The sequence below is a fragment of the Delphinapterus leucas genome, chromosome 4 (genome assembly GCF_059928025.1).
Source record: "Delphinapterus leucas isolate spDelLeu-1000000601 "Yukka" chromosome 4, BTC_Dleu_Yukka2, whole genome shotgun sequence".
Classification (NCBI taxonomy): Eukaryota; Metazoa; Chordata; class Mammalia; order Artiodactyla; family Monodontidae; genus Delphinapterus; species Delphinapterus leucas.
Window position 1 is genome coordinate 42,025,416 of NC_143132.1, and position 13,390 is coordinate 42,038,805.

The 13,390-nt window shown below is 38.8% G+C and overlaps 1 pseudogene; it reads left to right on the plus strand.

The window, feature by feature from the left end:
* Positions 1 to 5,166: 5,166 nt before the first annotated feature.
* On the plus strand, positions 5,167 to 6,505 carry LOC111175777 (dnaJ homolog subfamily C member 30, mitochondrial-like; annotated as a pseudogene).
* Positions 6,506 to 13,390: the final 6,885 nt, after the last annotated feature.

Here is a 13,390-nt window from a genome sequence, read left to right on the forward strand (position 1 = left end):
CAAATGCAGTCTGAATCTCTGTTGGGAAGTAAAGTTTTTAGAAGAAAATTTCCAATTCTGCTTACTGGAAATTTTTAGCAATAAGTAATACCTTAATGTGTTTCCATCTGCAAGATTTTCACACACTTTTTATCAGGTACTAGAAAAACACTGAATGTTAATGTCCTCGATTTTTGCTGAATCGTTGTACTATATAACTCCTTTCGCATTAAATATTTCACCCACTTAATTTCACCAGAAGTAGTGTTTTCACAATGCATGATAATGACAAAGACAGAATGAGAGGAAGAGAGAAAATTCCATCAGTTTCTGAGTCAAAAGAAAAAAAAAAGGAAAACCTCTTCTTTTTCTTATGTGTCACCTTTTTCGTTTCAATAAAGAAAAATTAATGCATTTGCAAAACACTTTTTGAAATGTACTTAAATTCTTCATTTCCAACTTAAATCAGAAATCTTATGTGTGAAAGTCTTCATGTGTGTCTATATGAGTGTTATGGTAGAAAAGACACATATAATGTGAGATAACATATCCTTGACTCATCCATAAAAACTTGCTGTCAAAAATATGCTTATTGATGCCAGCAATTGAATAATTGTATTAACTAATATTCACAATATTTTGTGCCTGAATTATTCGTTTAAAATTCTCTCTCATTAAAAAAAAAAAATTCTCTCTCATTGTTTTCATTCTTTTCCTTTCTTTCATGTTTTGAATAGGAGTTTGGAGTTAGGTCATGTGATCACATTATTAAGTCTATCATTCAAAACCTTCATCAGGATATTGGAAATTAAAAATGACTTATGCATGGATATGATGCCAGAGGCGAAAGCATAAGACAAGGGGGTGTTTCTAAATGTCTTCCAATAACAGAAAACACGGAAGTTATTTGGGATCTTAGAAGATGGTTAAGGAAAAAGTGTAACCTGAAACTAAGGAAACAAAAGTTCAGACAAGATAATCCCAGCATCAGAGAGAGCATTTGTCATTGTCAGAACTCCAAAGGGCAATAAAGCTTTAATCCATTTCATGGACCCCAGGCCTCATGGTCTAGTAATTCTTATGTCACCAAACCACCTTATGATCTGTATGAAATTACAGTGTGTCACCACTCTACATCTGCAATCTTAATGTTTCCGTCCTTTGATTGCATGACAAGAAAACTCTTGAACCAGAGCACTCCACTTCACATGAATTGGATAGAACCAGATGCTCATAATTTTGGAGTTTTATAAGGGCTTTTTAGTTCCAGAATCCCTGTCTGACCTGCGTCCATTTTCAGAATTATTCAGGAAAAATCTTTAGCTGTCTTTTAGTACCGTAAACATTTTTTTAAATACTGAGAAAGATTTCCAAAGCTACATATAGATTCACTTTCTTCCTCTTATTTCTTCAACTGTGTAACAGCTATGGAATCTAAAAAGTGACAATTTAAAATTATATTAACTGATTTCAAAACATAACTTCTTGATGGTTTCATCACCCCCCCCAAAGAAGCATTATTTTCTAGAATAATATTTACCAAAATTGATGTCATAATGGATTATGTGTGGGTTTTTTTTAATTTGTTTACTGTGAAGCATCAAAAGGGATTGTTGACTTTTTATTTGGCATGAACAAATTAAAGGGAGTTTAGAAATGTAATCAATAGAAAAATAAATTTCAAATTATACCCAACTCTTTAAAATTCTTTGTACCTATTTTTCTATCCTGGAAATTACAAACTTTTGCAAAACTCTCCGATAGCCTTATGAATGGTCAATGATATTTTATTTGGCATCAATTTCCCTCCCACATACTGTTTAACACACTGTTCCATTAAAACAGAACTGGTATCTGAACAACTGCTCATAATAAGAGCTATGCAGTTTATGTGTTTTGTCTAATATTTTTCTGTAGAAAATTTTGTAATCTAAATGTGTTAGAAATCAAAGCAGCTTCATCAGGAAGTCTCTATGCAAAAAAAGAAAATTGAACTCTTATAGTCATTTACCTGTGCTGCCCTAAGTAAATGGTTTTACATGCCAATTTGTGCTTTCATTTTTTTTTCTACTGCAGACAAATAGTAGTTATCACATCAAGTTGAGTTATAGTTTATTCATTTCCAAGGATCACAATAACTGTGCATTGCTAATAATTATTCCTACAAATTACATATGTTTAAATAAAAACACAAAGAACTCCTGTGGTGGGGGAAAGATACCCGTTTGCACAAAATGCTCTGCTTTGGGAAAAGCAGTAGTGGTATTGTGACTAACTGAATTTGGAAAATATTATATGCTCTACACCTCCTATTGGTGAATCTCTATGCTTGTATCTTTATTAAAGTCTCTAGAAAGTGCAGCTCTGAAACATCTGTTTAACTGTGCTCATTCTACATCATTCAAATTTATTTGACCACAGAACACTTTTCGCTAGTATCTGTTTTGCAGAATATATGCTGGGAAACTATTCTGTACTGCACTGAATCATAGCACAACATTTTGTACCAACAGAGGCTAAAATGATTTTGTATTGTTTTGTGATTTTTTAAGTTTAAAAATTTTGTGGCAAAATATATCAGGCACGCTGATTATCAAGAGACTTTTTATCTATTAGTGTGTGCAAGTTGTGTCTCTTCAGAACTACTGATTCAGCAGAGTTTCATCAATGAGGATAGAATTAAATACTCATACTTCCCAGGGTCCAGCTGGTACAGAACACAATTTTTATTTCATCAAACCTAAATTAATTTAGTATTGTGTGCCTTTTTTATGTCTGTTATACAGTACAAAATGAACTTCTCTGAGAATATGAATTATCTCAGATCTGGTTGCTATTATGAAACCCTTCATAGCTTCATACCAGGTAAGTGTGAGGCCACCTTGCAAACAACAACAGAAAACAAATATTCAGTTTTCATCTGATGAAAATGTATAATTATTAAACTTGAAAAATAACTCTCTTCCAATAGAGGGATACTCAGTTTTCTTTAGAGTGAATCACTTTATCCTGAAATAATGCCCAAAGACATTAAGAGCAGACCAACCCAAACAGAAGTGCTTGCAAAGGTACTGAGATATAAATCATCATGGGGCAAAACTGACCTGGTAGCAGTGCCAGGATGAAGTTTCTTTGACAGTTTAAAGTTTCTCATGCACTGCTATAAAATATGAGATGTGATACCCCTTATGTCAGTGAAATTTTGATTTACTTACCTTTCTTCACATTGCTCCAGTATTGATCCAATGTCTCTTTGATGACTTAGTTAGTTTGATGTAGCTAAACATGTGAATGGTAAATGTTCTGATGTCCCAGGAGGTCCGAAGGAAGGGGGAAAAGGAGCAGTAGGGATCAATGCTGTTTGGGCCAGGATTTACCTCAGTTTCACTTCCACAATAGTAGAGAGAGAATTAGCAACATTCCTTCTGCAGCTGTCAGCAGGTCATGGTGCTCTCTTGCTCAATGATTAGACCTGTAGCTGTAGCAGCCACCTGGCTCTCCTTGGGGAACTGGGTTGTATCTCAGGGTGTGAGACACAGAAGGAATGGAATCTGAAGGTTTCTGACCACTGTTTAAATACAGCCACTCAGTGCTGGTCCTTTGGTTGCCAACATATACTACTATGTTTAGCATCATGATTTTTGACAGAAAATGGAAATGTAAGCTATGACACATGAAATTGAAGGCAGTGACATATACCAGAATCGATTTGAAGGAAAAGCATCTTCATATATACAAATTCTCCCCTAAGACACTATCTTTATCTATTACTTTTAACCTTACCCTGACCTCTTTTTAAAATCCTGTTGCCACTAACTAAAGCAATGAGGTCACCTCAACTCTTCCTTGACAGCTTCCTGCTAACAGTTTAGATTCTTAAATAGTTCTGCATGTTTCTCTAGGCTGTTTCAGCCAGACCAGCCAGTCACCCTGAGATTTGCAATATAGATGCCATATTAAGGCTCTTTATGGCTAGAAAAATGACACGTGGTACTTATAAAGTTGAACTGAAATGTGTCTAATTTTGTCACAATGTTTGGCAAAATTACAACCGAACATCTTCAAAGAGATTTTAATGATTACAAACAGTCTCCAACCAGGAGCATAGTCAGTGATGGAAGTAAAACTGCTTGAATGAAGATGTGAGAATGTTAATTTATATCTACATTATCAGAGCTGGTTGTGAAAATGTTTTCATACAAGGCATTTTATCAAGAGTAACACATGGTATAAAGTGAAGACCAGTGTTTTTCACTGAGGCTAATTCTAGCTCATTTTTAATGTGTACCTTCAGACAACGAACGGGATACAGCTGGCTGGTGACCTCTTGGAGAAATATACTGAGCAGGATTCTTCATTTGTCTAATATAAGAGATAGTGTATTACATAGGACTAGGGAAAATTTATCATCATGACAGGAAAAGATAAAGCATCTAATAACTGAGTGATACCATATGTATAATCTTTCAAAAATATTTAGGACTTCTGCCCTATATAATAGCTATCTCAGTTTTATCTGCATCCACTCCTTTTCGTACCTTGTTGTTGAAATCAACAATATAAATTCAATAACTTTCTGAACTTCTGCTAGTGAAGACCTGATTGATGGTTCTAAGCGGGAATAGGTATGAACAGGCAGGAGCTGAACCTTTATTTTCAAGTAGCATCAAGCCAGACACAAATCAGTCAAATCAGAACTCGCAACTATACAGACCGGAAGCTGTTTGTGGATAACAGGATGCTTCCACATATCATTTTTATCTTATATCAGGAGATGTAGGTGATTCCAGTCATCCTTGAATAAAACTGTACAGAATGAAATATTTATCACTTTGTTTCAAAACGAATTAACCTTTCAAAAATATTTAAACTCTACCAAATATAAATTTTCCCTGATGCATGTGTAAGGGAAATAAGATTTCCCAGACATGAAAGTGCAAATAAATAAATAGAGCATTCTTTAAATTTCTTATAGGATACCACCTTGACTCATTCCTACCAGAAATAAATATTTCCTGGGTCTCTAAAGCCACAATTTCAAGTCCAAGAAGCACTTGAAACAACTATTCAGACTTTGTCTTTTGGGAGCTTTAAGTGTCAGACTAGAGCTCTGAAACTCAAGTGACATCGTGATTATCTAGGGACTTACCTCTGAGTCATGAGAAATAAGTTCTCAACAGCAGAGTTTTGTTTTGCCAGAATAAAAGATGAAGAGTTAATACATAAAATTTCCATGAGTGTTCTAGGTTGGAATGTTATTTGGTTAAACTATACAGGTTTAGCAATAAGTTTTCATAACCTCACAAGGTCTGATCGTTTATAAGGGATTTTTTTTTAGAGTCTGTAGTCACATACCAACAAAATTAATTTTTTCTTGTAAGAACATTGACTAAGTAAAATGATAGGGTTGGTTTATGTGTGGGTGAGCTTCTTCCTTTTAAGCTGCAGCTGTTACTAGTACAAAACTGCCTCTGAAACAGAAACATGGATGCCTACCCAAAACAGGGCCGCATGCTGCCACTTGTGGATGTGTCCTAGAAGAGGTTATGAAAAAGGATTCTCAAGGCCCACAATTCTTATTTTAGTAAATTCTTTCATCTGTTATATTTTTCAGTTTAAATCAGAAGATGCTGTTGCTTGTCTAAGACAAAATGATGCATTATATTGAAGTGGAGAAATCCACACAGTGACAGGGATACAGTAAAAGCACAGGCTTCCATTTAATAACTGAGGGATACCACATGTAGAATCCCGAAGGTTTACAAAACGGTGTGGGTGGAATCAGGCCTTTCCCTGTTTGTGGAGACCTGTTTACAGATGTACTCCAGTAGAATGGGAAATATCGCTGGGCTTGATCAAAACACCATTTGGGGGTCGCGGCTGTTACTATGGAGGGTGTGGCAGGCCCGGGGGTTTCCACCAAACTCGGGATCGGGCCTGGGCCTGGAAGCGAGGATTTATTCCCGGAGCGACGGCCCTTACTTGCGCACGGCGCTCTACGAGCTGCTCGGCGTCCCCTCCACGGCCACGCAGGCGCAGATCAAGGCAGCTGACTACCGGCAGCGCTTCCTCTACCACCCGGACCGCAACTCGGGGAGCGGCAAGGCTGCCGAGTGCTTCACGCACGTCTCCCAGGCCTACGTGGTGCTGGGCACTACCACCCAGCGTCGCAGGTAGGACCGCGGCCTGCTCAGCGACGAGGACCTGCGCGGCCCCGGGGTCCAGTCCTCCAAGACGCCCGCCGCCGACCCCGACTCGCCCCGCACCCAGCCTCCTGCCTCTCGGACCCAGGGCCGCTCTCAGGCCTCGTCGGGAGCCAACCGCACCACGCTTGACTTTGACGCCTTCTACCAGGCTCACCACAGCGAGCAGCTGGAGCGCGAGCGGCGCCTGAGCGCCCGGCGGGAGGCCCTTCGCCAGCAGCAGGAGGAACGGGCCAAGAAGGGCTTAGGCTGGGACGGGAGCCGAGAGATGGCTTTCGTCTTGGTTCTGCGCAGTCTTCATCATCCTGGGGTTTCGTTTTTAATCGGAGAGTGGAGGGAAGGAGAGCAGCCCCCCGCCCCCAAAAATTGGCCTTTCCTTTCACCTTGAACCCGTTGCCTTCCACTGTCTACCGTTGTCTACCTCTGCTGGGATCCGAAGGAACTGCTCTCCCCTTCCCCTTCCCCACCCGGCCAGCTTAGCCATTGACCTGCACATCCCTACCGCTCTGGTCCAGAAAAGGAGGCTTTTTCATGCCCAAGAAAAAGGCCCCCAATGAGGAGTCCCGAAAGCCCGAGAGGGAGGGGTTTCCTGGAGGCCCTGGGGTGCCTGCTTCCAGATGTTGTGAATTTCTGGAACACTTGCTGTGGCTTTCCTGTAAAGCACCGAGCAACACTCGTCTGTTCCTGCCCCACGTGTGTAGCGTGGGGCTCCTCTGTAACCTTGAAACGTGCAATGTTACTAATTGTGACTGCCAAAAGAAAAATTCTGCGGTTATAAGACATTTGTCTTTCTGTGAGTTCCCCAAGCCACAGGTGAGACGCAGTGTAGGGTAAGGATGTGATCTGTGGGAACATGGCCATTCTTTGGTGGTCAGACCCCCACTCCGCCTTGTGTTGGCGGTGAGTGTGAGTGGGAAAGAAAGCAAGGTCATGAGCATAAGGAATGAGTCTTCCTGTGCCCATGCTTATCTAATGTATGACCTCGGAGAAGTTACTCTGTGGGCGTGATGGCAGAGGAGCAAATCATTGGCTCTCTTTCGGTCTGTCACACTTGATTATTCATGTTCTAATAGGCTCAGTGATTAAAGTATGATGCCAGGGACTTACTTCCCTGGCGGTCCAGTGGTTAAGACTCTGCGCTTCCACTGCAGGGGGCGCAGTTTCCATCCCTGGTTGGAGAACTAAGATCCCACATGCTGCAGCGGTGAGAAAAAAAAAAAAAAAAAAATATATATATATATATATATATAGTGCCAATAGAGTCAGGTTTGTCCTTGGGACAGTGTGCCTGGCCCCTGGTCATCCCTTGACCAGCCAGCCCCATTGCTAACTGTGCAGCTCCTCCCTTCCCAGAAATAGAACAACAGACTGGGAATGTGAGTCGCCTGAGTGTGGCCCAGCCTCCTGTTTCAGTGGCAGTGCTTATTGCAGGCCCTACAAGCCAAATCCTTGAAACATGGCTACTTGAGGCTGTGGGAATTGGAGGAGTTTGAGTAGACTGGACTTTTGAGTGACAGGAGGCACAGGATGGAAACATGCTTCCTTATTCAGAGCTGGCTGAGAGTTTTTTTGGGGTATCTTTCCCCTCTTTTCCTAATTGTTGCAGTGGATTAGCACTTGGCTAGAGCTGTGGTAATCCAGTTCTCTTAACCATGAATCACTGCACGTGGGGTGTGGCTTAGCTGTGAGATGGTAGGTACTCAAGTGTGTATGCACTGTTGAGTGTAAAGCTGTGGGGTAGGAAAACCTTTGCAGGAGATCTTCTACAAGGGTAAGGGCCTAAGTAGGTTCTAAACAAAGCCAGAGGTGCTTTGCAATACTAACACCAGTTCCTGCACTCAGTCTTTTGTGTGCGATCCTTGGATAAATTGGGATAAATCCATAGCTAGTGCAACTTGGTCTTGGGAACCTTTCTGTTTTCTCTAGCCTTGGAGGTTGGGGGCAAACTCTCAGTCATGGCTTTGCAGTAACCATATGATTCAGTAGTGGAGATTGAAGCCCACTCCGGTTCAGACATGCTGGACTCACAGAACCTTGGTTTAGGGGGAACGGCATATGTACTTTAAAAAAGAACATTTAATGTTATTATGTTTCATATTTGGAAAACAAGAGGGAAAGTCTGTTCTTTTCAAAACACAAACTACAGGAAGGGAAGCTTAGTAAAATGTACAGAGGCTGGTGATTCTCAACCAAGGAGTTGGGGCATAACAGAGTGTCCTTGGGGCAAGATTCTATCAAAGTTTCGATCAAATGGGGTTTGGGTTCTTTTGGGTTTTGCTTGTAAAAGCACTAGTGGTCTGTGATATCTGGGATCTTTCTCATGGGCTCTTTGACATAGATCTCTCAAGTTTGTTTTCTCTCAGTGAAGATCACAGCCAAGCACATTCCTTTGGGCCCCAGAACATGGAGGTAGACCAAGAAGGTTTGCGGTGGTGGGGTCCAAACTCTGTGAAACTTCTGGAACATTCCATGCAACTCCAAACAGCATAGTCAATAAAATTTATTAACCATCCAAAAAAAAACCACTTGGGAAAGGCTGACCAACTTGGATGGGCTTTTAATCTTCATTTTAAAAACTACATTAGTATCAAGTTTGTTTTTCCTATTTCTTCATTGGAAAGTTGATTTAATTATTACGTTGCCATTTTGCACTTCACTTGGACTGTGTACCCTTTGTGAATAAATGTGCATTTTATTAAGTTTTAACATATTACAGGGTTTATGTTGAGTTTTAGAAAATGTTATAGAAAAATTGGCCAAGTAAAACAATTATCAGGTCATCATTGCAAAGCACAAGATGGTCATGCAAATAATGTCTCATAGGTGATGGTCAATGCACTTAGCTTCAGTCCTCCCTAGACCACAAGCAGGCGTCTTCCTGTTTGAGAGGGGAGGGCACTGGACATCTGGTTCATCCCCCACAGTCCTTGGAAGGGGGCTCATGAAAATTGCTTGGAAAGGCTGTGTGACAGGATCCCCATGCTGGTTCTGGGTATGTTTTTCTTTTGGTTGATTTTGGGGTTTTTTGTTGTTGTTTTTCAAATGAAATATTGAAAAGAAATGGTTAGAAATGTCCATCAATTTATAATGTACACCATTCTATAACAATTCAGTACACGTACTTGCCTTATCCCAGACTTATAAGAGTGTTTTTAAGGACTTCCACAGAAGAGGATTCCAGTTTTCATAAGCAATTTATTTTACTATTCATCTTCACGAAGCTCATGATACTATCTGACATACAATATTTAAGACAAAAATTATTTCCCCATCCTTGAGATGTAACCTGGGTGATAATGAGGAATTATTTATATATACTCCTATAAAAATGGATGAATTTTAAAATGATTTTTAAGAACTCATTTAGCTTTCAGCTACCCAAGTTAAATAACCCTAGTCACTTTAGGATCCTCTAATTTTAATTAAAAGTCTAACAATGAATACAATTTTTTGTAATACAAACTTAAAAGCATTACATACAAGGTTAATATCTGCTTTGTTCATCACCCCCAGTCTCCCAGAGGTAGCACTTCTCAGGATTCATGTATATCTACATAGCCCTAGAAGCTATATATGTATGTGTGTATATATATATATATATATATATATATATATATATGTATGTGTTATATATATATATATGTAAATCTCATATATATATATATATATATATATATATATGAGATTTTTGTCAGTTTTTGAGTATAACTACTCAAGTATTCATTCCAGAACTGGGAAATAATCCCAGAATGGGTTCAGGGATCTGCTGGACCCACTGTGACATGGACCTCAGCCCAAACTCCACTGATCACCTGACCTCCACAAACAAACCCCTACTCTGACTGGTGGACCACAGTGATGTTTTGGGTCTGTAAGAATTAGTATCAAGTCAGAGCTGATGCATAGTAATCCTTGAAAAGTTTGATTGTTTCCCTTCCCCAATGCACAGTCATCCTGGTAAAAGGCCATAGGTCCTTTCAGGAAGGCTGGAGAAAGATTAGCAGTATAAATTTTTGTCATTGTAGTAGGGTACTTCCTCAAGGAGACCCAGCCCTGCTTCATTCAAGGGGTTCTGAATCTGTGGCTATTCACTTATAGCAACTATCTAATTTTCTTAATCTAAAATATGAAGATTTATCCTATTATTTTTTTAAAGATTTATTTGTTTATTTATTTATATTTATTTTTGGCTGAGTCAGGTCTTAGTTGCAGCAGGTGGGATCTTCATTGAGGCATGTGGCATCTTTCCTTGTGGCATGCAGTCTTCTCTCTAGATGTGGCATGTGAGTTTTTCACTCCCTAGTTGTGGTGCCTAGGCTCCAGAGTGTGTGGGCTCTGTAGTTTGCGGCATGCAGGCTTTCTAGTTGAGGCTCGTGAGCTCAGTAGTTGTGTTCTGAGGGCTTAGTTGAGGGACACAACTAAGGGCAGATTCTTTAGGCATTCCCAAAGCATCCTCAGGTTTGATGATTCACTAGAAGGCCTCAGGGGATTTTAAAATGTCACACTCATAATTATGATTTATGATAGTGAAAGGATACAGATTAAAATCAGCTAATGGGTAAGTTGCATGAGGTGATCAAGGCAGGAGAATCAAGGCAGAAGCTTTCAGGTGTCCTTTCCCAGTGGAGTCACATGGACATGCTTAATTCTCCTAGCAATGATCTGTGACAACCCACACAAAGTGTTGCCAACCATGGAAGCTCAGTAGAGTCTTGGTGTTTAGGTGAGAGTCACCTTGGTGAGAGTCAGTCATGTAGACATGCAGCGTCTACGTGGGCTGACCTTAGCTACTCAGATGCCAGTCACAGAGACAGAAGCATGCATTCACCATAAATCACGTTGCTATCATAAATTATCTAAACGTAGTTGTACCTAGAATCTCAATGCCTCTAGGCATAAAAAACCATGCTTATCAGGTAGACTGTTCCAAGGACTCAACACTCACCTCCCAGGAGCCAGCCAACAGCCAGCCCTGAAGACACTCTTTCTTGGGAATGTGCAGATTTGAGCAACACAAGTCTGCTGAGTTAACCCTTTCCTGCAGAGACTGACATCTACTTCCAAAAGTGGACGTCACAGTAGTTATCTTACTTGCTGGCCTGCCCTTATTTACATCACTAGAGCAGATAAAGTCTTGAGCAGAGAGACTGGATGGTGGTATGGGCACACATCATACTCTCTAGCTCCCAATTCCTGGGTTGTATAAAAACTGAAGTCTACTTGTGCTTGTCCTATATTGGAGCCACGGTGAAAGGTGAGATTAGATGCAGTGGGCTTTTTGAGGAATGCCAAGCTGTTTTCCAAAGGAATTACAATATTTAAAATCCCCACAAATAATATATGAGGGTTCCAATTTCTCCAGATCCTCACCAACCCTCTTTATTATAGCCATCCTAGTGGGTGTGAATGGTCACATTGTGTTTTTAATTTGCATTCCCTAACAAAGAATGATGTTGAGCAACTTTTTCCCATGCTTGTTAGCATTTGAATATCTTCTTTGCAGAAATGTCTATTCAAATATTTACCCATTTTTAAATTGGGTTAATATCTATATCTTTATATTGTTGAGTTGTAAGAATTCTTTATACGTCCTGTATTACAGTCTCTTTTCAGATATTTGATTTACTGTCTGTTCTCAGTTCAATTACCGGGCAAAGAACTCCCAAAGAGGCTTCCAGTTGACTCTAGTGAGATACAGAATTGATTCTTACTGTCCACCCCCAAAAAGATTATGATGAAAAGAGAATTAAACTAGGAGCCAGAACACCTGATTAGCCTCTTATCTTTATCAGAAATGTTGTGAGACATTGGGCAAACTCCATTTTAATCTCTTTGAATACTGCAGCCATGTAAAATGAGGGGGTTGAAATAGATATCTCTAAGTTCTACTCCATATCTAGAATTCTACGATATTATGTTGATTACAGTCAAAGTATTTAAGTGTTCCTTGATAGCTTAAAACTGGAAGTTTAACCTTCAAACTAGAAACACATCTGATGTTGAAATTAGCTGATTTATTTTGAGAGAGCTTAGCTTTGATCTAATGCATAGATTTAGAACATCATGATGTGCTTTAAACACAATTTAAACATATAATGACAGTCTAAAGAGAGAATTACTGTAACATCCAAATTTTTAAAAAGAGCTTATATTGCAATTGTGTCTTTAATTAGCCTGAGTTTCAAGTAAAGTCCTTGCAAAAAATAGACTGCCATTTGTTTGTTTGCTTTGTTCCAAGGAGCCTCTACACAGAGCTTCAACTAATAGTTGTAATAGAGTATAGGTAAAACTTTAATTTATAACAAACATGTTTTTTTAATATTTATTGCAACTCATTATTAAACATTGATTTAAATGATTTAAAACTAAATTTAAAATTTTTGGTTTGCTTTAATAATAACTGGATAAAAACGTAATCTGAAAGATTTTTTTTAACTTTTTATTTTATATTGGAGTACAGTTGATAAAAAATGTTGTGTTAGTTTCAGGTATACAGCAAAGTGATTCAGTTATACATACACATGTATCTATTCTTTTTCAAATTCTTTTCCCAATTAGGTTGTTACAGAATATTGAGCAGAATTCCCTGTGCTGTATAGTAGGTCCTTGTTGTTTTTCCATTTTAAATATAACAGTGTGTTATATTTAAATATAACAGTCAATCCCAAACTCCCTAAGATTTTTTTATTTAAAATTATGATGGAAATCAATATAAATGCAAGGTTCACAAACTAAAAATTGGACGCACTTTCAATGTGGATTACATTTCTCTATTTTGTGGTGGCAAGCTTCCCATTAGCTTATATTTTAATTTTTTCCTTTTATTATGTTTCTGTGGATGTTGTTTTTAAATTGTTTATATCTTGCCCTCAACTTTAGTCAAGCTGACAAAAAAAAGGAATGTACCTTATAACCACTTGAAAACATTGATCTAAGGGTGAGAATTTAAAATATTGTTTCAAATGGTGGTTCCAAGGCCTCAATCTGATTCACTCAATATAAAGTCTATATGAAAGTAAAAAATAAATGAGATGTGAGAAGCAATTAGCAATAAAGTTGACAAACAAACATTCAAAATTTTTTAAAAAGAGATATGTCAGCTTTCTGAGTTTAATTTGGCCTAGTTTAGGGCAGTTACAGAGGAATTTGTTGAAATATTAATTTTATGAACTGGTAGGAACCTCCTACTTTCTCTTTCAATTTCTCAT